This window comes from Podarcis raffonei, chromosome 10, assembly GCF_027172205.1.
Source record: "Podarcis raffonei isolate rPodRaf1 chromosome 10, rPodRaf1.pri, whole genome shotgun sequence".
In the NCBI taxonomy this organism is placed as follows: domain Eukaryota; kingdom Metazoa; phylum Chordata; class Lepidosauria; order Squamata; family Lacertidae; genus Podarcis; species Podarcis raffonei.
The window spans coordinates 35,106,878-35,134,868 of NC_070611.1; the positions used below are offsets into that span (position 1 = coordinate 35,106,878).

At 41.8% G+C, this 27,991-nt stretch overlaps 1 protein-coding gene across 2 annotated transcripts in view; it reads left to right on the forward strand.

The window, feature by feature from the left end:
- Positions 1–506: 506 nt before the first annotated feature.
- Positions 507–27,991, forward strand: part of NAV3 (neuron navigator 3) — a 424,678-nt gene continuing 397,193 nt past the window's right edge. Inside the window, exon 1 of one of the 2 annotated variants that reach the window (XM_053405009.1) lies at positions 507–1,152. The gene's annotated coding sequence lies outside the window, so the exon portion shown is untranslated. Of the gene's footprint in view, positions 1,153–1,832; positions 1,953–27,991 lie in introns of those variants that run through there. The other variant, XM_053405010.1, reaches the window with a different exon arrangement.

Sequence of the window (27,991 nt, forward strand, 5' to 3'; positions counted from 1 at the left end):
TGGTTCCCAGACCCTTGATGTTCCAGCTTGTCAATACCCTTCTTAAACAGTGGTGCCCACATCCAGACACAGGATTTGAGGTGTGGTCTGACCAAGGCTGAATAGGGCAGTACTATTACTTACCTTGGTCTGGACACTAAAGCAGTCAAGAATTGCATGTCATCCCATGGAGCCCAATTTAGGTATTTTACTTTCCCAGTATACTTTGGGTGTAAACTCTTTCTTTGGCCTTCTTGGCTCAGTTTTGAAAAAACAGCCTTGATTCCTACCCTCACACCATTTTGATTCAGGGTAAGTTTGCAAATCGCTGTGTTGTTGTTGTTGTTTTAAAAACCCAACCCTTAACTTGGCTCCATAGTTGTCAACTTTTCCCTTTTCTTGCGAGGAATCCTATTCGGAATAAGGGAATTTCCCTTTAAAAAAAGGAAAACGTTGACAGCTATGCTTGGCTCCAACCATTGGATGCTGCTGCGCTGCTGGATGCGCATTCCTAATGTAGAAGCATTGAATATAAACAATAGAATCGAAACCTGCGTAGAAACCTCGGCTTTCCGCACGCGCTTTGCATTGTTCCTGCCGGAAACTTTCCTCTGCGCGACCACCCTCCTTCCTCTTCTTCTTCTTCTTCTTCTTCCTCCTCCTCCTCGTCCCCTCCCGACCCCCTGCTGATATTTCCTTCTTTTTTCTTCTTTTTAGGTGATTGAAGGGGGAGCCGGCACAGGCGCTTCCCCTTTAAATTCCAGCTGTGTGGCTAGGAAACAGCTCTTCTCGTTGCAAAGCGCTGGGCTGGGGCTGCTGGTGTGAGACTGTCCTTCCACTTCCTGGCTCCGGCAGCCGGGAGAAGATCTGATCGCCCCGCCGAGTCCTCGGGGGAGAGAGAGAGGAAGGAAGGGGGCAGGCGGCGCGACTCCTCCAGACAGAGGGAGAGAGAGAGAGAGAGAGAGAGGGGCAGCCACACAGCCGGGGGTACCTTTTGGCTCCGGTTTCTCGGCTGCCCTGGGATCGGTAGCCTTCGCGGCATGTGCAAGAGAAGGATGGAGGTGGCTGGTTTCTAAATCATCCTGAAGACTATTTCCATAGTAACCTGCCGAAGTGGTGCAATTTGAGCGGACTGAGGCTTTCTCTCCGCACTTCCAGGATGCTATCTGACAGGTAAGGCTTCCGGAGGACCTTTGGACCGCTGGTCGAGGGTCTATAAATATCCATATGTCTGTGTCTCGATTATCCTATGTTTCCAAAGTTGTCTTTAGGGAAAAAAATCGCCTTTTTCCAATTTGATTTATTTACCTGTATTAAAGAAATGATGTAATTTCTGGGCTCCTAACCCTTCCTACATTTTTTTTTTTTTAAATAAAGACAGCTGTGGGGGGTGGGAATGGTTGTGTTTTGTTTTTTTTAATGCTTCTGTTCTCCCGTTATTGTCTTATAAAGAGAGGGATGTTGGTAAGCCTGAACGCACAGTCTTACTGAACGTTTTATTCTGTGGCGTCGGCGGCAGCGGCGTAGATTGTGGACTAGTGACTTTAGGGAGCCGGCTCTGCTTGCTGGCTGCTCCAGAGGCGGGTGCCGAGTAGCAGCACCTTTGGCCCAGGGCAGCCTTTGCAGGCGCCGGATTGATGGGCTGCGAGGGGCTTTTTGGCAGATGAGAGAGGGATGACGCTTCCTTACCTTCTTTGTTTGTCCCCTTACTACATATTCTTTCCTCCGCCCCATTTTCCAGTTCCTCTTCTCCCACCCCCTCTGTTTGTTTGCCGGTTTCTCCCCCCCCCGTTTTTGCTTCTTTTATTGGGGTGGGGGCGGGCGAAGGCATAGGAGAGAGAAGCTGGAGGAAAAATGCGTGATGTACTGTGCCTTAAAACCTGAAATCCGGAGAACACCCAAAAGCAAAGGCCAATATTGTCATCCCTTCTCCCGCCCTGGCTGGCCTAAAGCAGGCGATCAGCACGTTTTCGGTACTTTATTGATCTTTTTTCTTTCTCGGGGATTGTAGGTGCAGATGCATGTTGTGTCCCTCCAGCAGTGCAAGGCAGGCTGCCGCCCCGCTTTGAGAGGCGAGACACTATTGTGGTGATCAGCGTTTTCTCTGGGAGATGGATGGCACCTTGATCTCTCCCCAAAGCAGTCATTTAAAAGGAGTTAACGCTGAACATCCATTCTCCCCTGTAAGACAAGAGGTTGGCAGCATTAGGGGTGTGTGGGCTGGAGAGACGGAGGAGGGAGGGTGAGGCTTGCTAGTGGCTGAATTTGAAGTGGGGAGATTCAAAGCAGAAGCTGACAGTTTGGGTGTTAAAGTGTGTGTGTCTGCGCGCGCGTGCGTGTGTGTGTGAGAGAGAAATGCTGGCTCTGTGCACGCGTGTGTGAGAGAGGGAGGGAAGGAAGGAAAGCGGGGAGGGGAGGGGGCGAAAGTAGAAGAAAGCAGCCTGTTGTTAATTGCCTAGGTTACAGTTCCTGCATCCAAGACTGCCTGGACTCTTCCAAGTCCTAGTGCCTTCCCTGTTTCCAGGTTGTATGCATCAGGTACAGCTGGAGAGTTCTGTGGTCCTGGGTGGGTGTGTGGCAACAATCTGATTCTGAAAGGGAGTCTAGCACTCAGTTAAATTCAGATGTGGGCAAAACGTATCTCAATCAAGCATTGAGTATAGAATTTGACTAACTTCCTCTCTGGCAAAGGTATTGTGCTATTAATGGTTGCCCAAAAGGAAGAAGGTGGATCTTTACCCAACAATCCATTCCAGGCTTGGGATCTGGACATTTTCTGCTAATTTCTGCCTGTCACGTTTCTGTTAAAGGTACAGGAATCCTACCATTAGAATGCTGACAAACCAGTGTGAATATGGTGGACCCTCATAACGTTGTTGGAAGCCCGACTTCCTCTATGATTTATATTATTTGGACTATTACTGGTGGAACTTTGAACACAACTTATATAGCTTGGCCTAAAGTATTCTGATTTGGGGTTGGGAGTAATGCACAAGCAGAAGTATTTCTGGGTTGAGATGTGAGCACTCGGACTATTGTATTCTCATGTGACTTTCTCCAACTAGCAGGGGTGGCCAGTACATTTTGCATTGGGGACTGGTAAAGCAGAAGGCAGGGAGGTCAACTGTAGGTGGAACCAGAGCCAACTAATTCTTGTCTTGTCCCCATCTTCCTCCCTGCTGAGTTCTATAAGGGCAACACTGAGACTAAGAAGGAGGAAGCTAACAACATAAGAAGAGTCTGCTTGATCAGGCCAATGGCCCAACTCATTATCCACTTCTTACAGTGGCCAACCAGATGACTGAGAAAAGTATGAAGGCAGGACAAGTGACTGGTGGCTGAGGGCAGGCTGAAGTTGGTGGGGCATTGGCCCATTTGCCTTAATAGACGATCCTCCATTGCCAACTAGAAATGACAAGCTGTTAAAAAATAGATGGTAATCTATGAGAGATATGGATGGGTGTGTAAATTATATATTAACACCCCACACCTGCCAAGCAGTAGCAAGGATCTAGGTTCTGTTTCCATTGGAAAATCAAGGCACAGCCGAGCTGGCAGAAATACAGTTTATTCACACATATTTACACCAGAAGCCTTCAGTAGAGGGGCGTACAGAACATTACACCCCCAAGCGTCTCTCTCATTGCTCCTCTTATAGTTTCAGCAAGGTTGGGTCCAATGCAGCAGCCAGACATGGCCACTGGTCTCTCAGTGCAGCTTCGTAGAGCCAGCACTGTATGGGGTTCTCCCTACTCCCTACTTTCTCGTGCTTGTTTGCTTGCCAAAAAAGGACAACTTCTTTTCTGTGTGACTCCATGCCCATGTTTCCCAGGCAACCTCCCCCTCTACCTTTGCCTTGTAGATGGCAGGGCCGTCATCTTTGTCTGGCTGAAAAAAAAGCTCAGCCAGTCAGCTTTGATTAAATTCCAGTACCCCAGAATCTAGAGGGGGAAATCTTGCATCCATGGATCTGGGCATCCCTGTTTCCACACTAACCCATAACACTTTATTGATTGATTGATTTGATTTAATTTATATACCACTCTTCATCAAAAGATCTCAGGTTGGTTCACAAGATAAAACCATGAGATAAAGGCACAAATAAATAGTTAAAACAGAAACAACTAAACAATACCTCCTACAAACACACTTAAAAGGCTGTAGAATATTAATTGACCAAAGACCTGGTTGAAGAGGAAGGTTTTTGCCTGGTGCCTAAAGGTGTATAATGAAGGTACCAGGCAAACCTCCCTGGGGAGAGCATCCCACAAAAGGGGAGCCACTACAGAAAAGGCCTGTTCCCATCCTCCAGACCTCACATGGAGGAGGCACATGAAGAAAGGCCTCAGAGTCCATATATATATCAAATCTAGCCTTGCTCACCCTGGTAACCGTGATGTCTGGGGCTGATGTGGTCCAGAAACATCTGGAGGACCGCAGGGTGGTGAAAGCTGCTATAATGGATGGCAGAGTGGACTGATTGAAAATGCCCCAACTGTTGTATTGATGGTGACAGGAAAAAGAGAAGTGCTTGTTTAAGGGGACCAATATATTGACCATAAACCTGTATTTGGAAGTTCATATCAAGTGCAGGTACCTAGAATGAAGTGCATTTACTTGATTAGCAACTAAGCCCGTGTCAACACTGTTCAGTGCTGATGCATTCCAATGTGACTTTGTGTGGCTTATTCCTGCTGCTGAAACACAGGGCTAGTTACGATTCTACTTAGTACTACTGCACAGAAACCATTTCTACAAGGCTCCATGATGCACTGGAATGTGAGGTAGGTTTTTTTGCAGGAAAATATGAAGCCAGGTCAGACTATTGGTGCATCTGGCTGAGTACTAGCTACTCTCCAGGTCAGAAGTCTTTGACTCTCTTACTTCCTGGGACCCTTAATAGGAAAATGCAATGAATGAACTTTGGACCTTCTGCAGGCAAAGCAGGTGATTTATAAATGGACCTATGGTCCATTTCCCACTTGTTTCAGTATCCTTGTAATAAGGAAGTGATAATTTCTATGTCACTAATTCATGCTTTTGTGTTTGGGAAAAACAATATATGAATGGGTGTTGGTGTAAAGGCAACAATCTATTTGCAGAATTGTTGCATAAATAGATGTCAAATTTCTGAAAAAGAGCCCTGGGGCTCTTTAAGAAGCTTGCTTGACAAAGTGCTCAGATGCCAGTAACATAACAAATAACATAATTTGTAATCATGATAATATTTACTGGAGAATGAATGGTGCAAGTGAATTTTTAACATTCCACAGAAGAACCCCATAGCCTACTCGTACCTATATGCAGCTATGAAAAAAAGGGCAATTTTTGGTGGCAGAAGCTGTCTTGGGCTAGAGTTTGCATCACCAGATGAATCATTCTTGGCAATCCATGGAAATTTATGCAATAATACATTTGCATAATGTGGTGGACTATTGTTTCATTTCACCTGCAAGCCATGGCTGGTTGGCTACCCCTGGCCGCTGCAGAATCTCTGTATTTAATAAGATGATTCCATAATAGTAACTTCAGGCTGCAATATCTCATTGCCATTCAGCCACATGATACATAGAATCACAGCTATTCTTTAACCAAAATGCCAAGGAAACGAGAAGTAAGCGGCTGTTGCATCAAGGAGATAGTCATCACTGCTAATGGACTCCAGTGAGAGACTAGAGCAGTTCTAGGCGGGTTTTACTAAAATAATAATTTAAAAAGACTTGCAGGATCCAAAAAGGAAATACATACCTCAGCATGCATTTGGATAAGGTCATTTATCACTTCCTTCTTAGCATAATTAATTATCCAGTTTATTTTATCAGCTTTTAATGAGGGTGAACTGCTGAAGGATTAGAAAACATGCTTTCAAAAAGTAGTAATTTTATGCCTCCCTTCTCCATTCAATAAACAAAAATGTGTGTGTGTGTGTGTGTGTGTAGTACAAATAAGAGACTCATCATTATCTATTTTTAATGGCTTATCTCATGGGCTCTCTAAAGAAAAAAACACAATGAAATGTAAGCATTACTGTCAGGAGTCTAGTATACCTGTTACATCTTGGAACTGGTCTTCGTAAACTCCAGAAGAGCTCAGAGCCACCATCCCTGCCAAGTCCATGGGGTTTGAATCTTTTCAGCAATACTGATTCCTAAAGCTAACTTAATGAGTTTTATGCCATTGCCCTGATAATAAGGGTGTGTGTGTGGATGGACTGATAATCTGTCTACATTGTGAAGTTAGCTAATTCTGATGATATTAAGGTAATCACTGATTGTTACTGGAGATACACTGAGGAACTTCTAGGCATTCATAATAGAAACTGTTACTCTTTGGTCCCTATCAAGGGCCAGACAAATGCACAATTATTTCATTAAAAAATTATTTCCTGCCAGATACCATCGTACTGAAGCTTTTCTCAAAGCAGGCAGAAGACTGATTAGTCATCTAACGAGTGAAAATAGTTTAGTTAAAAAACCACACAAAAAACCCACATGGACGGCTCTTAAACATGTAAAATCTGCAGGAGATTAATTTTGCTTATAAGCAAATTGTATGCGCAAGTGAGGCGCATGGCATAAGCACTGCTAAGCTATTTTAGAGAGAATGCTGTTTTTCAGCTGATAGAACCTTCACTGTCCTCCCATGTAAACAGACACAATTCCTTACCAGATGTATCTAAATCTGTACTCCTATTGGGTGCGGGGCTGTAATATTAGAATAAATGTTCTAACAGTAGGATATGTTTGATTGGAACAGGCTGCCTTGGGCAGTGGGTACTCCTTGGATATCTTTTAAAAAGAGGCAAACACAGCTGTATGTCCGGGGTGCTGTAGTTGCTGTGTTCTTGGTCTCCAAGTTTCCATTCAAGCCTAAAAGGTAAAGGTAAAGGTACCCCTGCCCGTACGGGCCAGTCGTATCCGACTCTAGGGTTGTGCGCCCATCTCACTTAAGAGGCCGGGGGCCAGCGCTGTCCGGAGACACTTCCGGTTCACGTGGCTAGCGTGACGAAGCTGCTCTGGCAAGCCAGCACCAGCGCAGCACACGGAAACGCCGTTTACCTTCCCGCTATAAAGCGGTACCTATTTATTTACTTGCACTTAGGGGTGCTTTCGAACTGCTGGGTGGGCAGGAGCTGGGACCGAAAGACGAGAGCTCACCCCGCCGCGGGGATTCGAACTGCCGACCATGCGATCGGCAAGCCCTAGGCGCTGAGGTTTTACCCACAGCGCCACCCACATCCCTTCCATTCAAGCCTAATACCCTATAAATACTACTATGGGGTTGAATAGGATTGTGAATAATGGCTGTATTCAACTAATTTCCCCCCATTAAAATGAATGAGCATGATTGCTAGATCCATTAATTTCAATAGGTCTACTCTGAGCAAAACTTAGTTGAATACCACACTTTAGGCCTTAAAGTCCTTCAGAGGACATCTGCTTGGAATGTACCAGAACTTGAGCCACAGTGGGAAACCTAAAGTGTGTGGGAGACTCTCTATTTGGTGGTAATAGAAATGCACTCTGAACTTGTTCGTGGGCCTTTTCCCTTCTCTCTCTTTTACTTCACACATTCAAAGGTTGAGCCTTGACTTATTAAAAACATGCTAAAGCTACTGGTAAGTCCTGGTGAACCTTGGCGCAAGCTGAGCCTTGAACATGACAACTGCAATTCCACTGTTTGACCGTTTGTAGTGTTATGAATAATACTGTATACCAGTATTACGGCATGCTCTCATGAACAGTGGCATAATGCATATTTCTGTCATCTTCCACAGATCAATTGCATCTTTCAGCCAAGTCTGAAAGTATAGAATGTGCTTGGAGACTGTAGGCATTCCCTGCCCCCCCCCAAGCTGGTAGAGAACATTTACATTTATGTTGCCATACTTGTCCTTTTAAGTCAGCCTCCAAGGCAATGTTGTGGTTCTTGTATCATTGCAATTTAAAGTTAATGATCCTGAGCTTCCTGTTGAAATGATGAAAATATTGTGACATAGCAACACAGGGGATAATTTTCAACCCTGAGGTTTTTTCCAGCTCTGGTTTGAAATGCAGCAGGAAGCCTTAGGTTTATCTTCAGAACAGAAACAGCAGTGACTTACCAGAAATGTATAATCAGATATATTTTAATGTTTCGGTATTAAGAGCATTGCATTTATAGAGCTGCTGTGAGAAAGCAGGGGCGGCTTGATAATAAGAATACCAAAAATAACCATTCTGTGCCTTTTTATTGTAATGTTCCTATCCTCCTCTTAAAAAAATATGGCATGCTGTCTAGGGCAGAAGAGCAATATTAAGACTGGTGTTTTCATCCCACCCTCTGAAACTACACTATGTGATCTGAAGGGAGAGCTTAAAAATGCTATAAATAAGCCATGTGCAGTGATGTTATGTATTATCCCATGGTTCTTCCAGCCCTCCAGCCCAAGACACTTTGCTGCTTACTGCGAATAGCAAGATGGTGTCCCACCCATTTCCATGCACAGAAACCATGATGGGGCAGTGTTCTCATTCCACTTCACCTGAGGGTAGTGGACTACCTTAAGCGGCACAGGGCAAGCTGCATGACATATCTAGCACTGTCCTCCAGGACCTTGCTGCTTCTCTGTGTTCCCCTGCACCTGCTGTCTGAGGTAGCTTTCTCACTCTAAAGGTAATGCCAGCCCTCAGTTGAATGCAGCTATACTCTAGCAGCAGATACGTTTGTATACATAGGCTGCGTGCTGAGGGAGACCTGGTATTGCAGGGGAAACTATTTTATAAAGTTGCCATGCCAACAGCTGTGCTTTGTTTTACCAAAGAATCCCGTTGATCTGGGTTTTTTTAGTCGAAAATATGTGCCAGTATTTTTAATATGTGTCACGTGAAACATGATCCTAAGTAGGCTAGTGAAGGAATAAGTTCAGAAGGACTTGCTCCCAAACAAAGTGTTCACATGTTTACTTGGCGTGCCTACTTGGAAGTCAAGTCCCTTTGTGTTCAGTGGAATCTATTCCAGAGTAGAATGTGTAGGAATACATATCTTCTGCCTTGCAATAGCTTCTACAGAGTAAGGCTGTCACAATCTTGTTCAGTTAAGACTTGCATTGGTAAAACAGGGAGGTATGAGCACGAGAACAATTAAGAACCACATCATCTGGTTCATGGGCTAATTTCTGTGGCAAGAGAGGCTAATGCATGCAAGTTTCCTTCTGTTGTTTTTCTGCCTTTTTATTTTTTAAAAAAGAAGGCAGCAGAAGAGCATCCCCCCTCCCCCTGAAGGGTGCTGCTGATTCTCTTCCAGTGCTAGGCCAAATATTTGGCCATAGTGTGAAAGATTAAATGGGGATTAGCCATGCTTCTGACAAACCCATCTGCATTGGTGCCCAATTCCTTTCAGCAAATCTGGCTTATGGACTGGAATAGTAACTACAGAGCTCGGTGTTACTTCATTATTTCATTTAATGATCAACACATTTTAAAAATAACTATTGATTAATTGATTTACAAGACTTGATTCACGGTGTACGATGCCTTTCTCAAATCTTTGTCTGCCCAGCTTTGTTTTGAATCCACTCCAGTGTTTGATCCTTTTAATGTGTTTTCTTGAGAGTTGACATTTATCCACAGTGGCTTATTTGTTGCTTTCACATTTTTGTTTTACGTCTTTATATCCCACTAGTAACCATCAAGAGATTGGGGCACCTTTCTTAGATTAGGGAGGAAAAACAAGAGTATAATAGTGTATAAAACTTAGAACAGTGGTGACTGAGAACAACTTTTCTCCTTTCATAACTCTCGGGCTTGGAGTCACCCACTGAAACAGGTTCAAAGGGTGAATATCCTCACAATGTGTAATTTAGGAAGCATTCACCTTAGGTCAGAAGTGAGTTTTCAGCCAAAGGGCTGCATTCCCTCATGAGTCGCTTTCTAGGGGTTGCATACCACTGGTGGGCGGGGTCGGAGACAAAGGCGGGAGGAGCAACGGATGTTACTCCCATCTTTGTTCAGCCTACATCCTCACCGCAGGAAAGCTACCCTCCTCTCATCTCTCCATCCAGGCAACCATGAAACTTAATCAAAATTCCAACCAAGCTAAAGCACTCAAGGAGGGTGTATAGCGCATGCCCTCAAACATTTCTCTGATGAAAATAGGGATGTCCCATTCCATAATGATAATTTTACTATTTATACCCCGCCCATCTGACTGGGTTGCCCCAGCCACTCTGGGCAGCTTCAAACATACATAAAAAAATAATAAAACATTATTTTTTTAAAATAAAAAACTTTTCCTATACAGTGGTACCTCAGGTTACATACGCTTCAGGTTACAGACACTTCAGGTTACAGACTCTGCTAACCCAGAAATAATACCTCAGGTTAAGAACTTTGCTTCAGGATGAGAACAGAAATTGTGCTCCGGCAGCACGGCAGCAGCAGGAGGCCCCATTAGCTAAAGTGGTGCTTCAGGTTAAGAACAGTTTCACGTTAAGTACGGACCTCCAGAACGAATTAAGTACTTAACCCGAGGTACCACTGTACTGTATAGGATTGCCTTCAGACAGCTCAGGGGTCAGATAATTCCATACACTCCAACATTTCTTCGTTGAAAATAGGGACATCCTGAGGAAAAATGGGACATTCCAGGATCAGATTAGAAGCTCGGACAGCTTCTCTAAATCAGGGACATCCCTGGAAAATAGGGACACTTGGAGGTTGTGATAGAAGGCCCAGTGTGGTGTTCCAAGAGTCAAGTAGCAACCTGGAGGGGTCTTGCTTGGTCCTGGAATTCTCCACTCATATATTAGATGGTTTAAAAAAAGAGTTAGTTGTTTTTCCATTAGATGTGACTGCAACATGGAATCTTTATCTTCTGCACAAGAACACGTCTGCATACAAGGGCCCGAAGGCATACAATTGGGATGGGCTTTTAGCCTTCAGGACCTGCATATGTGACTTTCCATAGGCATCTGGCTGTCCATGTTGGAAAAGAACTGGACTTGATGGCCCTCTCATTCAGCAGGGCTGAATTTAAATTAGCTGTTTCAGTTTTATTTGGAGGGTTTGATTCTATCTTGCATATGTGAATTTTTCATAGGACCAACTTGGTTCCGTAGCCTGGATGTGGCTGCTTTTCAGCCTCATTCTACTGGTTCTCATTTTCTTATTAAATGGAGGAACACTTTCTATGTGCAGAAGTGCAAATAGAAAGAAAGCAATCTGGGATACAGAAAAAATACTGCTGGGTTTTTAATTTTATTTCAGCAATGCTACAATTTGAGGAGATCTGAGCTATGAAAAGTAGAAAAGTCTATTCTAACAATAGCTATGAGGACTAAAAAAAAAATCCCCTTATTTACCTTTTATAAATGTAATCTGGGGTGCAAAGACCTATTTTAGACAAGTCCTGGATTTTAGAAAGTAACCTGCTTGGTTATTGACTTTCCCTCTATCCCTGGTTAATGACAAAGCCATACCACATTGCTTTTGATATCTGCCTCTGTTTGATTTTTCTAACTGCTTTGTTGTCGTGTGTGGGAGGGGTGGTGTGGAAGTCTAAGGTTGCTTTGGGGAACATAGAGTTAGTTTCATTTTCTTAACGTGGTACCCACCCTATGTGAAAAATAGTAACAAGCTATCCATTGTTTATATTAAACAAGCAAACAAAAAACCCAGGTGTCAAAAGTACCTTCAAATTTAGCAAGATCTGTAGTGATCCCAAAGCGCACTTGTTATAAGCATTGAACACCTTATTCTTTGAGCTTGCATTGCACCAGTGCCTTTCCCCACGTTGTTTTATTCCCAACTGCACAGGCAAAAGGGGGACACCTAATATTATTGGGACATCAGATTACTGATAGGTGAGCATCCCACCCACCTACCAAACTTGTCTGCACCCAATAGTTAGATGGAGACAGTGGAGTCTTTTTATGTATTGTGTTAAAGGAGGAATGTATTGTGTGGAGGTTTGCCGTGCTAATACATGCTTATCAAAAGCATACTTTACAAGCATAATTGGCACAATAACAATCTGAATAATTTCTCTGTTCTTTACATTTCTTTGGCCTAGCTTCCTTTGCTTAGCCTCTCCGTTACCACTGTTCTTCATTCATGAGATGCAAAGTAAAGCAGATGCTGTGCTGAACACAAATACGTTATCAGTTCAGATGTCTACAAATAATGACATCAACTCACATTTTGTACATGCATCATTTAAACGATGCTACTGCTGTTATTGTCATGCAGCCATGATTGTTGTCATTATTATTATTGCTTTGAGTTGATCTTGTTCTGCAGAAGCCTCAAGAATAAGTCAGTTTTGATTAAGGTTATGTAATTTGATTTTAAAAGGTGTCTTATGTTGGGCACAAGATGTAAATTACTTTTCCCATTTAGATAGATTTAGTTTCTTGTTTATGCTGTTACCTTAGGACTGTCTTTCCATGATCTTGCCCTTAAGATGTGACTTGATTAAGAACAAATTTTCATTTAGCATTTGCTTTACATACATGGAAAAGTAATTGCTAAAAGCTGATTTTTTTATGTAGATAAAAGTTTCAACAGAAAAATTACTCAAGTGACTTCATGCTGTGAAGTGTGTACTACATTTTTATGGGCTATTCCTCTGCTAAAGTGAGTAATATCAGTCGTTTCTGTCCTTTTAATGCTGACACTTGCTTTCTGAGCTGGCATTTAATTCATACAAGTGTCACTGAACAATTTTTCCTCCTTAGAGTTGATGGGTACAGCCCACGAAAGATCAATGGTGTGCATGTTATATTGAAATTTAATGGGAATTTCATATGACCTTACCAAGGTAGGCGTCTCTGTTCTGCAGTAATGGTGGGGTCTACTAATGGTGGTCTGTTTTTAGTATCAAGTTTTTATTAAAGCTTTTTTTAAAATAATACAATAAGATGAAAGAAACTAATCTAAATAATAACAAAAAACAGAGGAAGATACGGATGGGGTGAAAGACTCCTCTTCTGAAGGTAGATCTTGACCCTTGTCTCATACAGAAAATGATGGGCCTTCCCACCTCTCACCTGGGAACCCTCATCCTGGGAGTTCTTTCATTCCCTGCCTCTCACTCAGGGTCTTTCCACCACCCACCCACCACCTTCCTGCTACAGATCTAACAGAGCTGAATTGTACATTTCCCTTAGTTCAGATTTCATGTTGGCACCTCCATCATGCCTAATACTAGTGAATACTAATGAACCAGCCCATCAAAGTTTAGAGAAACTTGATTAATATCAACAATGCTTAAAAGTTGTAAACTGTGCCTATTGCCTCTCGCTTTCATTTTTAAAGATAATGCTTAATTTTGTATCAGGCCAAAGGTACTCATTTTATTTTCACTTCACCCTGCAGTGTTTTGTGTGACTTTGTATTTTCTCACTCTGATCCATTTTCTATTAATGGTGGAATTTACTGTTTGGTAAAAGAGTCATGAATTCTGTCATGCGGCTAACTTAAGGCTATGATCTTTTGGATCAGGGGGGAAAACACAGGTGCTTGAAGAATGGTTTCACTGTTGCTCTCTTTGGGTTCTGACAGTACTTGCATGGTATGCTGTGTCTTATCCCTGGTGAACTTTATTCCTGTTTTATAAGACATATACCCCTCCCCGCTCTCTGTACACAGTCATGAAGTCAACTAAGGAAAAGTGAAAACAGCAGCAAGGGTGTCTTCTCTGTTGTTGCATGGTAGTATTTCTCACTCGACCACATCACAATCCAAAGTTCTTTCTGTTACTCTGAGCAGGTCCACGCCATACCTTTAAAGCACATGACTTCTCCCAAAGGATCCTGGGACCTGTAGTTTCCCTCTCACAGACCTACAGCTCCAGCATCCCTAGCAAATTATAGTTCCCAGGATTCTTTGGAGGAAAGCCATGTCCTTAAATGTGCATTGTATGTATTATGAATGTACGATGTGGATCTGCTGTTACATATAATTACCCGGTGAATTTCTTTTAACATCACAATGTAAAAACAATTTCCTTTGCTCGGATTCACCAGAATATGTATGCAACAATGTCTATCCAGAACTGATATTTGTGTGGTTGTTTTACACCTTAAAAGCTATAAAGTTCTATGCATCAGTTAAGTATACTATGTCAAGATTTTCTCAGCTTTCCTTGTCTACTTAATTTAGCTGGAAATCTGTGGCCAAACTTAATCCTTCATAGTAGGGCTTCCTTTGGTTAGCCTGTTAGCCATGTAGTGGTTAAGAGCGGTGGACTCGTAATCTGGGGAACCGGGTTCGTGTCTCCGCTCCTCCACATACAGCTGCTGGGTGACCTTGGGCTAGTCACACTTCTCTGAAGTCTCTCAGCCCCACTCACCTCACAGAGTGTTTGTTGTGGGGGAGGAAGGGAAAGGAGATTGTTAGCCGCTTTGAGACTCCTTCGGGTAGTGATAAAGCGGGATATCAAATCCAAACTCTTCTTCTTCTTCTTCTAATTGTGGGTCTGCTGTGAAGCTTTTGCCTATCGTGATGCTACTTTGCTTTAGTGGTAGAGGCCAGCTGCCTTTAAATAAATGTGCAATTCTGCAAAATAACTGCGAAAGGCTGCCAATTAATATAGAGTGTTCAAGATTGGTGTTGTCACAGTTTACTTTTGTGTGTGTATATTCAAGAATAATATTTAGGTACAGAATAATAAAAATGTACAGATATTTGTCATTCTTGAGTCAGTAACAGTTACTGCAAAGCTTGATGAGTGTAATAGACTAAGTAACAATAGAACAAATAACGATTTACCCCCCACAAGACCCTTTCAAAATAATATTCTTTTGTTTTGTTTTGTTAGCAATGCACATGGTGCATCTTCCAGAATAACATTTCAGCAAAACAGTCACAGCTTATTAAATACTGTATGCATATTCTTTTGCGGGCTGTTGTATGCAGCCCAGCAACAGCAAACTTCTCCATTGTAACAGTTTATTTGGATTTTGACCATTAGCCAGTGATAGATCTTTACTATTGCAAAGATGCCTTGATTGGAAATCATACCAATATCAATGTGTTGGGCTTTTCCTCTGTGTTGGCCAAGATCAATGCTTGACAAGCTACAGAATAAGATTTTATTTTCATTATCTCTACATATGCATAACAATTCTTCATTGATTTATAGATCAAAATAATGGTATTTTGCTGTTTGTTTGTTTTTTGCCATACTGAGTTTCACTGGGAAGGACAGGGTAGAAATTTAATAAATAAATAATATTTGGGTCAATGGGTATCTCATTAATCTCAGTAGTCCTTTGCATACTAACCCCCCCCCCCAATCTTATTAGCTAGTTTTCTATAGGGATGATTTCCCTATAGAATTTCCCTATATATAATTTTTGCAATGGACAAAAAAGTGTACTTTTAATAGTTTAGAGTGCTAAAATTGTGGTAGATCTGCAAAACAGGGAGTGCTGTTTCTATTTAACCTGAAACAAACAATACAGGGAAATGTATTGCTACAGGAAAAATGCTGTTGGTTAATATTCCTTCCCACCTATTGAATGAATCAGCTGGAACTTGGGGACGGTGGCAAAACAATAGGCCTGGAGAAGAACATTAACTTAGTCTTCCTTGTTTGCAGTCAAACAATGCATTGAATTTTACAAGAACCTTCCTGCTCCCTTTCTCAAAGAAATGTTTTCCACTAAAGGCTTTATTGGCACAAAATAACTGCTAGTGCTCAGTGAGTAAAACTGGCTAGTCCCTCTTTGGAAGAAATGGGTTTGCTTTTCTATTCCTCTAGTGTGAAAATTTGAGTGTGTGCCTTAAATTGTTGTCTGAAGATGCACAATTAGGTGCTGAAGCATTAGAGGTTTTTGAGGCAGAGCAAAAGTAATAGTATCACCTGAGGTGGCGTTAAACTTTGAATCTCTGAAATATATGCATATTTCAGCAAAGCATTTCTCAGACTTTCTGGTGGTTCGTTTTAACAAAGTCCTAAAGAAGTTAAAATGCAGGGGTGGGGATATATTCAGCCAGTACCGAAAACTGTTTCTGTATGGAACAAGGTTCTACTTCCTTTAATCATACTGATTTGGGGCATTCTAAAAATATGAGTCCAGCATACAGCCTAAGCATTTTTTCGCTCCTTGGAATCCACCAGTGCATCTACATGCCACCAGGGGGTGCTCACATGGCAACTTTATAGTCACCCCCTCCCAAAAAAAAGAAGAAGAAGAAAAGATTGGAACCTTACAAGGATAAGAAGGGAGACCTCAAGAAAATTCTTTGTGCCACCTTCTATTATAGTGAATGCTGAAGGAAGTGACTGTTGGGAACTGTGAAGGAGAGGGTGAGAAGGAAACAGTGAGGTGGGGATTTTGCCATGGTGCTAAGAAAGGGCAAAGGCTTTGAGACCCCACTGATAATTTTTTTCACATGAAACTAGGTGAGTGGATTTTAGGTACCTTCTTGTGTGAATATAATAGACTATTTCAAGCTGACAAATTTCCACAGCATTCATATAACTGCTTGGTAATCTGAGCTATTTGGTCAAATGAGGAAAACTTCTACCTTACTTCAACATTTTAGAAGCAATTGAGGGAAGCGGGGGAACGACTAAAATTCTGCCCATTACTTGGCAAGGCAGATCTGTTGACTAACACCGTAGGTGTATATGGAATCACTTGGTATAAACTGCTACTTGGGAAATCTGTAGGCTGTGGCAGATTTGCACATAAATACTCAAGGACCAGAGTGCATTGTTTAATATGACAACTTCCGATGAGCTTTCCAAAGTTCTCATGTTGGTGACACACTTTTTAGACACGTGTCATTTTTGTGACGCAGTAGTTTAGTTTTACTAGCAAAATGGAGGTTAAACTAACCCCTTTCCAGCCCTGGGAGGAGTGCAGAGGAGAGTTCGCGCCTACACACTGCAGCCGACACACTTAACGTGTCGTGACACACAGTTTGGAAAGCTCCATTCTGATTACTAGATGGTGTGTAGTGCCTGATTGCTCTTCCCACGAGGTGCAGGATATTTAGCAATATTGCCTATTTCAAATCGTTGTTCCTTTGCCATTATAAAATCAAGGGAATAGTACTTTTTTAGATGGATTGACTATATAGTGAATCCATCCAAAGGGGCTAGCCGAGTTCACTTATTTACTAGTCTGTGGAAGAAAAGTATAATGAAAAAGTAACTTCACACATGATCGTATGGCCCACCTGTGTGTAAATGAATGAATATAAGCATTACTTCTGCTGACAATGGAGGCAGAACATCGCCATAATGGCCGGCAGCCACTGATAGCCTTTTCCTCCATGAATTTGTCCAACCCTCTTTTAAAGTCATCCAAGTGGGTGGCAATCACTGCCTCCTGTGGGAGCAAGCTCCATCCTTTAACAATGCATGGTGTGAAGAAGATGATAACAGGTGTTTCCAAAAGACAAGGCTTTGTAGAAGCAGTATGGGCGGATGTCAGAGCCCACCTGGCCCTGCAGAGCCCACTGCTGCAGACATCTGCCCTGGATCCCACGTGTAGGGTGGCTACAAGCTACTGTTGAATATTTCTTTTGGAGGCTTGGAACTTGAGACTAGGCAACAAAGTCGATCTAAGATAGCAGCTGCCTTGCACAGAGCTGCCACCTCATTGGCTCCCATCAGAAGAACACTAGCACAGGTAAGCCTGCCAAGGCAGGGACCCTACCATTGGTGCTGGCCCTTGTATTAGGAAAGTTGCATGGGATGGTGCCTGAAAAGATGTGGGTGATAATAATGCATTTGAGCACATAGACAAATTAGCCCCCGACATCTCTATTCATGCTCAGTATGGCATTTTAACCAATATTTGGGGAAGACCTCTCTTGGCCCAGCAGTATTGTTCGAATGTTTCTTGTGTGGTTTGTTTGCTTACAAAAAGGGGGAAGATGAAAAGGCAGTGTTTAAACTGACAGTCATTTGATTTGCATTTGTAGCAGGCGCTGCCTCTCTTGTTTAGAGGCTATACAATTTTCATTTACAGCACGACACATGCTGCATTCATCAAGAGGATTAGCTGTATTCTGTGAATTAGGAGGACAACCTTGCAGAGAATAATGCATTTGACTACATGAAATGCTTTCAGCCTGTTTCCTCCTATTTTTAATGCCCTCCCCTGAAGTTAGCATGTTTGTCCAGATCCTCCTTATTTCTGTCCTTCAAAATGTGTTTTCTTTAAAAGATATTGGATCTAGTTCAGGCTTGCATTGAAGTCTTATTGGCAGTGGTTTGGAGTTGTGTAGGACTAGGGCCAGTGAGACAATAAGACAGAGTTGCTCTCAGTTAATTTGTTTGGGTTGAATCTATTTTTAAATAGTGGTGGTACATTTCTTCCCATTGTAACGTCCAGACTCAGATTACTTTCATATGTGATTGACCGTATTATCGTTCCAAGAAACAGCAGTTTAATTCCATGCAATTTATTGAGTACTTTGTCTTTTATAAATCAGACTTTGAAAAACTGAAGTAGGAATATTAATGCTAAGATTTTAAAGATGTCTGGAGAATTTGGATGTCTATCGCAATTAGTTCTAAGAGGAAGTGTCTGTCCAAATCTTGGAGGAGGGTTTTTGGAAGATGCTTTTGTATAACGATGTTGAAAAAGCATGCCTTATGTCTTTAGTCTGAATTTCAAGGATTTACACCCCCATGAATGTGAAATAGAGAATAATAATGTAGGCTGGATTCCTTTTCTTTTTTTCCAATCCTCTCCTCCCCACTTCCTTTCATGATTAACATTCTATCCTATATTTCATTATATTTGATTAAAAATAGACATTAGGTAAAATTTGCAGGTGGAGGATAACATCATAAAAAAAACCATAACTGTTGTTTCATTTTTGTTTTGATTCTGATCAGTGAAAAAATCTATTGACATTCTATGACATTGATATCCTGGATTGTAATTGGATATTAAACCACAGTTCACAGTTTGTAATTACCAGGGAACTGCAGTATAATAAACCTCAGAAATATTGCATTCTGATGTATGCAGCAGAAGCTGGTCCAATAGGACTGAATCCCATCAATTTGTCCTCAGCCAGCGCCCACCTGCCTTCCTTCTTGATTGCATCCAGCCCTTTGCCTGTCACTTCCTCTTCCTCAGTCTTTGTGTTGCCCTTGTAGGACTCAACAGGCAAGAAGATTGGCAGCAAAACTATAATTAGTTGGCTCTGCCTGTTATCTGCTGCAGCTCCACCTACCCTTGGTTATGGTTGTTGCTCTCCCAGCTGCCACTGGATGCATGATAAAAAGGAGGATGGAAGGCGATGATGGGAGTGCTTGATGGCCAGGCTTGTTCTCTACTGCCCATTTATGGTGGTCTGGTCTTCCTGGACCACTAGAAATTTCTCTTGACAAATCCCAGATTCTGATCAGGCATAGCTACAGAAAAAAATTGTAAGGATGGGTTTGTTCATAATTGTTAAGATCCACAATATTTAATGTTTATTGTATGTCTGCTTCATTTTAGGAGTTAGAAATAATGGTGTGTGTGTGCTTCAAGGGACCAGGGGTTTGTGATTCATTACTAGTACTGAAATCAATGCTCATAGTGATGAATGCACAGGAAGAAAAAATACTGGCTGGGTCATGTGCTTCAACATTACTTCTCTTCACAGTATTTGCCTTAACGTTTACCTGGGAATGAACTGCTGGGTGCAGCAGCTATCTAAGGAAATGCACTGGCATTTTCACCATCTATGGCCTTTTTTCTTTTCTTTTTTTTAAGTTGCAGAAGTGAAGGCAAGTAGATCCTTCAGGGCAACTGAAAGTAACACAGTTGGTGAGGCAAAATCTGTTAATTCATTCCAGTTTTATGTAACTTCTGATCTAGGTCAAAATGACAGCACTGCAAGATGTATGTGAGGTGAAAGCCAGTGCAGCAACTCTCAAGTATATAAATGAAGCAGCATGCCTCTTTGAGCAAGAACAATCCTCAAGAGCATATCACACCCAAGCTCAGCACACTCCACCGGTTCTCTACTTGCTTGAGGATATACTTCAGAGTCTTGATCTTAATCTCTGAAGCCAATAATAGGCCAGCTTCATTTCTATTTGAGTCTGTCTTGCATCAGCAAAAGTAGATAAGGTCGGCTGCCAAGACCTTTTCCCCAACATACATATTTCAGTTTGCAATATTTGCAGCTTTTTCAGTTTAGAAAAAGGCAGGTAAGGGGGTGGGGAGGAGGACACACACATGATAGAGGTGTATTACTGTTTGCAAGGTGGGGAGAAAGTGGATAAGGGCAAAAACTTCTCATATATTAGAGAATTCAGCACCGTGCAATGAAGCTCAATTCAGGACAATTAAAAAAAAAATACTTCTTCACACAGCATATAGTTAAAATGATGGCATTAATAGCAATGGCCATCTATCAGGATAGATTTAAAAGGGCATTAGACAAAATAATGGGGGGTGTCTATGCTCTGCCTCCCGCTTTGAGAGGCAGCATGTCTCTGTATATACCACTTGCTGGGAATTGTAAGTGAGGAGAGCATTGTTGCATGTAGGTCCTGCTTGTGGACCACTGTGAAAAGACTAGATGGGTGGACTAGGTGGGCCTTTGGCCTGACACAGCATGGCTCTTCTTATGTTCTTACTTGAATATAGCTCTGTTTAAAAGGTAAAGGTACCCCTGCCCGTACGGGCCAGTCGTGTCCGACTCTAGGGTTGTGCGCCCATCTCACTTAAGAGGCCGGGGGCCAGCGCTGTCCGGAGACACTTCCGGGTCACGTGGCCAGCGTGATGAAGCTGCTCTGGTGAGCCAGCACCAGCGCAGCACACGGACATGCCGTTTACCTTCCCGCTATAAAGCGGTACCTATTTATCTACTTGCACTTAGGGGTGTTTTCGAACTGCTAGGTGGGCAGGAGCTGGGACCGAAAGATGGGAGCTCACCCCACCGCGGGGATTCGAACCGCCGACCTTGCGATCGGCAAGTCCTAGGCACTGAGGTTTTACTCACAGCGCCACCTGCATCCCTCTGTATAGCTCTGTATACGTTTCTCCAAAAAGGAGTCGAAGTATCACCCAAAGGCTAGACTAGGAAGGGTAGTGTTTAATGCTGCTAACTTGATTCTTGGCTCATTTGTAGTGGACATAGAAGCTGTGTCCAGAGCATCTAGGACTAAAGAAAAACTGTCCAAACTCCCTTGTTGTCTTGGCTGTTTCCAGTATTGCTACATTTAAAGTATTGAAATGCAGTTTTTTGCTCATGATTTTGTAACGCAACACTGCATCGCCCACAAGAGGGAGGGATTGGCAGGCTTGGAGTTAGGACAAAAAGTGAAGAAGTCAAAATTATATTCAGAACAAATTCTATGTCACCACCAGCACCCCGTACCAAAGCAGCACAATTAAGCATTGCTTTAAACAACCAGAATGAAGATAATTGGAGAGAGAGAGAGAGAGAGAGAGAGAGAGAGAGAGAGAGAGACATTTTGTTGTTTGGATAGGTTACTTCCTGTTTTGCTCCAAGAAGCTGTTTTTTAAATGCCCCCGGACTTGGAATTGAGAACTGCCTCTAGGAATCAGTGGAGAAATATAAGAAATCGAAGCTGCTTAAATTAGGGAACTGTTTGCCCACCTTTGAAAAGATAAGCCCAATGAGGAGTGAGTATGCTCAGTGAGCATAGAATACACACAGGCACAGAGGAGGGGAGACGCAATGCAACTTCTGGAGTCCTACCCCACTCATAATGAATACTGGTCAATTTGGAGGGGAAAAAGCCTTAACATTTAAAATTGCAATGCTTTTCATGTCAACAGGACATACCATTATTCCCCACTCTTCCTTCTTAAAATCAGAACTATCCAGATATTCATCACGAGTGGACTAATATAGTCTGGTTTAAATGCAATTTGCTAATATGTATTGTGGGATGTGGGTTTCTGTATTTTTTACCTATCCGCCTTCCAGCCTCACTTCTTATTTTCATGGCCTGAAATTTTTCTGCCTTGCATTTCTGAATTCCCCACGCTTTCTTCCTTCAAAATTGGTAAAGTTGAAAAAAAAAGTCCACCCCATGTTGTGTTACATCTTTCTGATTCTCTTCTGTTGGCTTGGGGCTGATAGCATAGCCATTAATTGTCTGCTTTAATTATTGCTGTTTTTACAGTAGATGCATGCTGCTTTCATGTAAACTGTAAATACTGCAACACTTAGAACATCCAGATTCTTCAGATGCAGCTGGGCATGTTAGTTATAGTCCTGCAGCAACTTTTAATTGAAGTCCAGCAGCTCTTTCAGGGAGCTGGCTAAGAAGAATGTTTATGCGTTTGATTGATGGATGTTGGGAATTAATTTCTGCCGATGAATATGTCTGAAAGCATGTATCCACGCACCATGCTGTGGACATTTGAAAATCTGCACCTTTGGCCAAAATTAATTTACCGCAGAGTATTCAAAAACATCATTTACTGGATAATAGAACTGAGAGGTTTTAGAGGAAATGAATGTGTTATTGTTGTGACAGAAATGAGAGAACAGACAACACCTTCCAACAGAGACATAATATTTTTTTTTTTTTTTATAATATTTTTTATTACGTTTCTTTCCAAATTTTATACATTACAAACAAATAAGGAGTTTACAAGAAACCATTTTTTTTTTTTTAACAAAAATCCCAACTTGGACTTCCCCACCCCTTCCGATTCTGCGTTCTTTATATTAACAATGTCAGCAATTTGTTACCTTATGTCATACCTTATTGTAACTTTTACATGTTATGTATCTATATTCAATGTATTATGTCACAATTTTTATACCTTTAAAATAAACGTAACATGTTCAATTTCATATTATCTCCTTTTCTCTTTTATCACTTAGTTTACTATTTACTTAATCATAATTGCTAAAGCGTATCATTTCCAAATCATGCACCGTCTTAAGATTCATACAGTTTGTAATACTTTTGCAAGTAGTCTTTAAACTTTTTCCAGTCCACCTCAATTGTTTCTACATCCAAATCTCGGATTCTGCCGGTCAGTTCAGCTATCTCCATGTAGTCCATCAACTGCATCTGCCATTCCTCCAGCGTGGGTAAATCTTGTGTCTTCCAGTTCTTTGCGATGAGTATTCTTGCTGCTGTACTAGCATACATAAACAAAGTTCTGTCCTTCTTTAACACTTTCTGGTCTACCATGCCCAACAGGAAGGCCTCTGGTTTCTTGGGAAAGGTATACCTAAATACCTTTTTCAACTCATTGTAAATCATTTCCCAGAAAGCCTTAACCTTTGGGCATGTCCACCAGAGGTGAAAGAAAGTCCCCTCTGCTTCCTTACACTTCCAACATTTATTGTCAGACAGGTGATGTATCTTAGCTAACTTGACTGGGCCAACAGAGACATAATAGAGACAATGTTAAATAAAAAGACAAATCTGTCTAACAAGATGGATTTGGGAAGAAATGGTAACAAAATTGCAACAATATGGGAAGTATATTTGCTGATAAGCATTGTTGCAAGTGACTCTGTGCTGGTAAGGGAATTATTCCCCTAATGTTAAGGTAAACATTACCTTTCTGAGTGAGCGGATATTCAGAATTGTCTTGGAAGAGAAGTGAATTCACTTGCACACCCCCCATGTTTCAAACAAAGATTTTATTGCTTCAGTAAGAAAGGAGACCTTGCCACCACTCAAGCTTGACTACTTGTGGAGAGGAAGGTTTAAGCTTGCCAGCTCTGCAAGAAATTCTTCCTAGAAAATAAATGGAAAAATGCAAGCAATATTTAAAAGAAGTGGTCATGAGAGGATTGGATTTGTCACGAACATGTCATCAGAGGTGTTGGTAGTAAACTGGTTAGCTGGTTAGTGCCTGACATGCTAAGCCAAACCTTGGTACTGAGACCATGAGGAAGGGCTGGCTTCCAAAGAGGAGCTCACAGATTCGTGGATCTTTCCTGGTCCTTTTTGCTGCCACGCTAAGCCAAGCCCCAAGGGACAGGAAACTGGGTTTGGCCAGGGGATCATGTTCCAAATTTCCTCACCTCCAGTGGGACAACTTTGACAAGTGTTGACAAGAGGTGATTGGTGGTAACCACAGCCTCCTTTGAACTTAGACAGGCGCCAATCACCTGAGTGGAGCTGGGAGCACCTTTAATGATGCTTGCTATGGAGAGAAAATATACCTTCATCTTTAAATGAGGAAGCAGTTTGCAATTAAAGCTCTTCTTCCAGCACCAGCTTCCAAACCACTTCCTTTGAAGAGGGGGAAACGATTTGTTTTTAAAACAAAGCATTTACTCCTCTGCAGAGAAAGCAGTTTGGAACTCCCTAGTGCAGCTGATCAGTGCTGGCAGGGGGTCCCACTTGCAAAAGGAATGACCAGGAGCTCCATTTTAAGCTCCCATTTCCCCCTTTCTTCCTGTGTTTATTTTTGCCCCACTGCTGATATCACATATGCCGTCAGGTGTGGGGCAGTTTTGTGTGGTGTGTGGGAAATGGCCTTATGAGACAAATTGGGACTTATAAGCTTTGCATGTTTTCTGAACTGGAATTCATGGTCAAGCTCTCTCCTTGCTAATTGCAGCTGTAGCCAAGAAAGCTTGTTCGGCAAAGAAGCATGTTCATTTTTCTCCTTGGTCAGCAGGAATAGTTTTGTGGGAAGACAGAAAGACAATCTTCAATAGCAGTACCTTTTCCCTTCCGCTGCAACAGAATGCATTACTGAACAAGGAAATGGTTAAAGAATGAATGGAAATGTTATCTACCTGATAGGAAACCAGGCTTACACCAAGGTTTCTTAACAATCCTAACATTTGCTGACTGCAACAGATAACTCTGCTGAAATTGTGTTACCCAAGATATTTTGACTAGTCGGCAACATGATACCCTAAGACTTGCTGTTCTGCTGATCTTGACAATTCTGGCCTATAGAGGAAGACGCTTACTACTTTATACATTTGGAATAGATCTTGTGACGTGCAAAATGAATAAAATGTTATATGCAGCGTGCTGCTTAAATTAAAGCATATCAAATGTTACAGTAGATTCAGTAAAAATATACACATAGCATCCATGGGATGACAGACCTATGGACAAGAAGATGGCTTAAATCCCAGTTTGCTTTCACTACACCCTATTGCCTAAAATAAAATAAAAAATCTAGCCGATATCAGTCTTGTGAATGCAGAACCAGAGCCTTGCATGAACTTTGAGAATCTGAAGGCATCAGCACTGTGTGTGTGTGTTTTCTCCTCGCTGGTGGTATTTGCATAAATAAGGATTTCAGAAATGCATCTGCAAGACAGCTTTATTGACTCAAATCCCTTGGTGGGAGCAGTGCTACTTACTAGCATGGATGCATAAGGCAAATAGGATTTTGCTGATTACTGTTGCTACCTGCAATAAATTGTCATCCACAATTGATGTGGGAATTTAAAATTCCAGTTTATCCTGCACTTTTCTCAAAGCTCTTAGGAACCCATTGTCTTTGTGAGGGATGGGAAGAAATGTAGTTCTGGCTAACTGGCTGTTGTTTCAGGGTGAAGGATTTTGCATAACAGTGATTTTTTTTTTAAGAGATGTGCAAACTAATTTTGAAATCACAATCACTTTAGGGCACTCCTGCAGTCTATAAATAAGAAGATAGTCATGGGAATTGAATCATTCAGAACTTATGCCATGCTTTGTTAAAATAACTAGCATGCTTTAGAATCAAGCTTGAAGAAGGGCTGTTAATACTGTGCATACCAATGGCCAGCCTTTATTGGAAGTGTGAGATCCCAAAGTAAGAGCTTTTTATGTTGGTAGGTAAGATATTACTTGGTAGGTAAGATATTTTATGTTGGTAGGTAAGACTATTAGGATAGCTCAGCTGGTAGAGCATGCGACTCATAATCGCAGGGTTATGCGTTCGAGCCCCACAGAGCCTAGGACTTGCCGATCAGAAGGTCGGCGGTTCGAATCCCCGCGACGAGGTGAGCTCCCATTGCTCTGTCCCAGCTCCTGCCAACCTAGCAGTTCGAAAGCACGTCAAAGTGCAAGTAGATAAATAGGTACTGCTCCGGCGGGAAGGTAAACGGAGTTTCCGTGCGCTGTTCTGGTTCGGCTTAGTCATGCTGGCCACATGACCTGGAAGCTGTACGCCGGCTCCCTCAGCCTATAAAGCGAGATGAGCGCCGCAACCCCAGAGTCGGCCACGACTGGACCTAATGGTCAGGGGTCCCTTTACATTTTACCTTTTTAGGTAAGATACTCCCAGGATGAAAGCATTGTTCAGTATCCAACAGGGATAGGCAGAGAGTAGATCAGAACCTACTGGCAAATCACTGGGTGACTTATACATAGTAGATCAGCAAGGATTTTCTGTCTCCCTGTTGTTTAACAATAGCAGCAACAAAATGACCACCCCTCCTCAATTATATGGCTGAAATGAAGAAAGCATTGGATGACCAGTGGGGGATTTTTGTGTGGATGTGAACACAATCAGTTCTGATACTCAAAACGAAAGCATGTGCTTGTAATTCTTTTAATTCTTTTGTGCCAGGCTCTGGATAATTAATCTTGGGTTTCTAGTAAAACACACAATGGACCCCACAGGCCTGAATCTGCCCACTTCTGGTGTAGAATGAACCAAGCAGGGAAAAGCCTTGTTATACACAAACCGTGTAATAGATAGCTATAAAGTGGGCTTGATAACCATTGTGGCCCATCTCTGGTTTTTTAGGTTGTTTCTGGAAATGATTCCTTAACGTTAGCCACAATAAATGGGAGAAGTGTGATCAAATGCCTATTCACTTTTGAGCATTCATCCTCTTTAATTAGACGATTCACTGAAGTGGCTCCATTCCTCTGACTTCTCAAAGCACCACTGCAATTCTTTTAAAGTTTGCCTCCATGTGTGTCTGATTTAAAGCCAATAGTCTCTTCCATTAGGGGGCCTCATGGGACATACCCATGAACTCCCAGTAGTCAAGACAGATTCAATTAAGTAGGACAGAGTGCTTGCTCATGTGTAACTGCCTTGCTGCTGGGAGCAGTCTAAACATGCCTTTTTATTAATTTGGATAAAACCATAATCTCTACTTTCTCAAAATGTGTGTGTGTATTTAAATCAAATAACCTCTGTGCTCTTTGCTTCATACAGAAACCAGTCCTTAAACTGGTTTTGCCACATAAAGGGTGTCTGGCTGTGACTTTCGAAACAATTCTCATGTGAGACCCTTAATTCAAAATAGTTATCAGATTAGTGAGTACTTTTAGGAACCATAATGTATAGGTGAAGCATACTTTCTCTCTCTAAATGGTGGTATTTCATTAACTGACCGCCAGCTGTAAGGCACAATTCGATATTAAGGCATTTAAAAAGTAGCTTGGTAATTTATCAATAAGCATTGTACAAAATGGATGACAATTAGGTGTATAAACTGTGCCAAGTAGATTCCCCTCTTTGCTTTTAATTCAAAGCTTATGAAAAGCTTTTGAAATATACAGGTAGATAACCAATGCTTTAACAGTAATGCTCAGAGGAGATCATTTTATTAAACCTATACACAGTTTCCTTCCTGTCAAACTGTAGAATGTAGATGGCAGAATCAATAATGTGTTGCCCACTTGGGATTTGCTAATACACAAATTAGTGTGCGGAGCTCCTGTGCTTGATAAGCACAAAACCTGTTTTCTTTCAGCCTTTTTATTGCTGTGCAAATGAAAAGAATTATGAGCAGGAACAATCCCAATAAATTTAAAACGTAATATTTCAGAAACAAAAGGGCTTACAAAGAAATATTTCCTCAAAGGAACTGCTCTGTCCATCATGTGTGGACTTCAGTTTAATAATGGTCGGATGTGGAAGGATAAAGGAATGGCGACATGCTTATTTTGTGCTGAGCTCCAGTTAATTCTAATTTTAAGGGTTGTGTTCAGTAACATGTATACACATGTATAGTCAAATATGACAAAGCTGGGCATTTGAAAACCCCCAAAATAATGCTTATTGTTGTCAAACGGTAATTAAAAAAGCTTTAAAATATGTACAGCTAAGTGATTTGACTCCCCTGATTATTAGTTGCAAGCATGCTTA